The following is a 2,604-nucleotide window of genomic DNA, read 5'->3' on the forward strand; positions in this document are numbered from 1 at the left end:
ATGAATGTAGCTCAATTTACAATAATATGGTATGTACTCAGAAAATAATGACTGTACCACTGTGAAATCCATGGAGTGCTCAGGCAGGATCTCACGGCGCAGTCATGCCTTGAGGTGCACTTTCACTTCCATTAAATACTTGTGCTAAAATGGTACGACAAGGAAGTCCTTCTTGACCGTCTCTGGACTATATATCACTATACCAGTGATAGTCACTGCTCCAAGTCTCAAGTGATACTGATTAGGGAAGATTATTTCCCCCCAATTTTTAACATTTCTTATCGTCTGTACCTCACGATTTGGCAATCTGTTTCTTAGCATCGTCTATAAGCAAAAATACACTGAGCACATTTTTCGTCATGACGAGAGTGTAGCTAACCATCTCATCCTAGCTAAGTTACTGTGACAGCTAGTATGGTACCTGAATGCATATAACCTATTTGGCTTAAAATGTCTGGAAATTTTCACTGTTGCAAGTCCACGAAGCTGTGGAAAGGTATTCTGATAGCATTGGCAATTTCATCACAAAAAGAAATCCCGAGACAAGGGCTGCCAGATGTGACATTTCTCAAATTGTAGAATGTTTGGTTGAAATGACAGGGGAGCAGAATAGATTTCTGCATCTTTCCAGAGCAAGTATGTTCGAGTCGCCAGCATACAAAAACATTTGAACATGTTGCTAGATTTTGTAGGCTGTCCTATTCAGTCTTGAGCCATTAGGTTTGGTTTGATAGCCAATGGAAAAAAAAAGCTTACTAAAAGGGGAATTAGCTCAAGTGGTAGAGCGCTTGTTTCGCATGCAAGAGGTAGTGGGATCGATGCCCACATTCTCCAGTGCATCTTTTCAGCAGAGTAGTAAAATTATTATAACAATGTTGGCCAGTGTCTTTAGAAAACAGCATTTTGTAAGTCTTTTTGGCATTATGAATTCTTCTTCGAAGGTGTGATTTTCAAGAACTTTACTAAGCAAATGATTTATTTGGATCATCTGTTTTGGTAGGATAAAGCCCGTTCATGATCCAAAGGAAGCAGAGGTAGGCCCCATTCCATGAGAACACATGGAGTGTGTGAACCAGGATACCAACACTTTTGAACCAAGCATAAATGCAAGCTGACTCATACCCTTCCCTTGTCCAGGTGTTTGGCCAGCAGTCAACTAATGAAATAAATTGTAAGAGCATTTGTCCAGAAGCCACTGTTCAATAGCCTCTCTGTGCAGCAAGGAGACATATTATAAGACATTGCAAGATCCACAAAAGTTTAAGTAGGATCATTGAACTCAAAGTCTTCAGCGCGATTACACCTTTACATCTAACAATAGCATAAAGACGGGAATGTTTTATTCCTTTTTTAGAAAAGGAATGTAAATGTTTATTAAATATACTTATAAAAGAGAACTATCTGATGATGAGCTATGTCTGGCACACACAACAAAACCTGAGAGTGAACCAGGGACCTATAGATCTTCAATCTAGTGCTCTCCCAGGTGACCTATTTCAGCTCGTAGTAGAATGCCTTTGCCTGATTCCGATTAAAATGTTACCAATGGTTGTAACTCAATTTACAATAATATGGTATGCACTCAGAAAATAATGACTGTACCACTGTGAAATCCATGGACCGCTCAGGCAGGATCTCACGGCGCAGTCATGCCTTGAGTTGCAATTCCACTTCCATTAAATACTTGTGCTAAAATGGTAGGACAAGAAAGTACTTCTTGACCATCTCTGGACTATATTCTTACCAGTTATAGTCACTGCACCAAGTCTCAAGTGATATTGATTAGGGAAGTTTATTTTCCCCCACTTTTTAACATTTCGCATGGTCCATACCTCACGATTTTGCAATCTTTTTCTTAGCATCAACTATAAGCAAAAAGACACTGAGCACATTTTTCCTCATGCCGAGAGTGGAGCTAACCATCCCATGCTAGCTAAGGTAATGTGGAAGCTAGTATGGAACCTGAATGTGTATAACCTATTTGACTTAAAAGGTCTGGAAATTTTCACAGTTGCAAGTCCTCGAAGCTGTGGAAAGGTATTGTGATAGCAGTGGCAGTTTCATCACAAAAAGAAATCCCGAGACAAGAGATGCCAGATGTGATATTTCCCAAATTGTGGAATGTTTGGTTGAAATGACAGGGGAGCAGAATAGATTTCGGCATCTTTCCAGATCAAGTATGTTCGAGTTGCCAGCAGTAGAAAACATTTGAAACTGTTGCTGGATTTTGCAGGCTGTCCTATTCTGTCTTGAGCCATAAGCTTTTGTTTGATTGCCCATGGAAAGAAAAGTTTATGCGAAGGGGAATTAGCTCAAGTGGTAGAGCGCTTGCTTTGCATGCGAGAGGTAGTGGGATCGATGCCCACATTCTCCAGTCTGTCTTTCCAGCAGAGTTGCCTACTTAGTATTAGAAAGTTGGTCACTCTCTTTAGAAAATGGTAATTTGTAAAGTTATTTAGCATTATGATTTCTTCTTCGACTGTGTGATTTTCATGAATTTTACTTAGCAAATGACTTATTTGCATCATCTGATTTGGTAGTACAAAGCCTGTCCATGATCCAAAGGAAGCTGAGGTAGACCCCATTTCATGAAAACACATGGGG

The 2,604-nt window shown here is 39.8% G+C and overlaps 2 non-coding genes across 2 annotated transcripts; both read left to right on the plus strand.

The window, feature by feature from the left end:
- The first annotated feature begins 761 nt into the window (after nucleotides 1-761).
- trnaa-cgc lies at nucleotides 762-834 on the plus strand. The gene has a single exon. It is a non-coding gene; the product is annotated as a tRNA-Ala (tRNA).
- Nucleotides 835-2,301: 1,467 nt separating this feature from the next.
- On the plus strand, nucleotides 2,302-2,374 carry trnaa-ugc. The gene has a single exon. It is a non-coding gene; the product is annotated as a tRNA-Ala (tRNA).
- Nucleotides 2,375-2,604: the final 230 nt, after the last annotated feature.

This window comes from Electrophorus electricus, chromosome 9, assembly GCF_013358815.1.
Source record: "Electrophorus electricus isolate fEleEle1 chromosome 9, fEleEle1.pri, whole genome shotgun sequence".
Lineage (NCBI taxonomy): Eukaryota > Metazoa > Chordata > Actinopteri > Gymnotiformes > Gymnotidae > Electrophorus > Electrophorus electricus.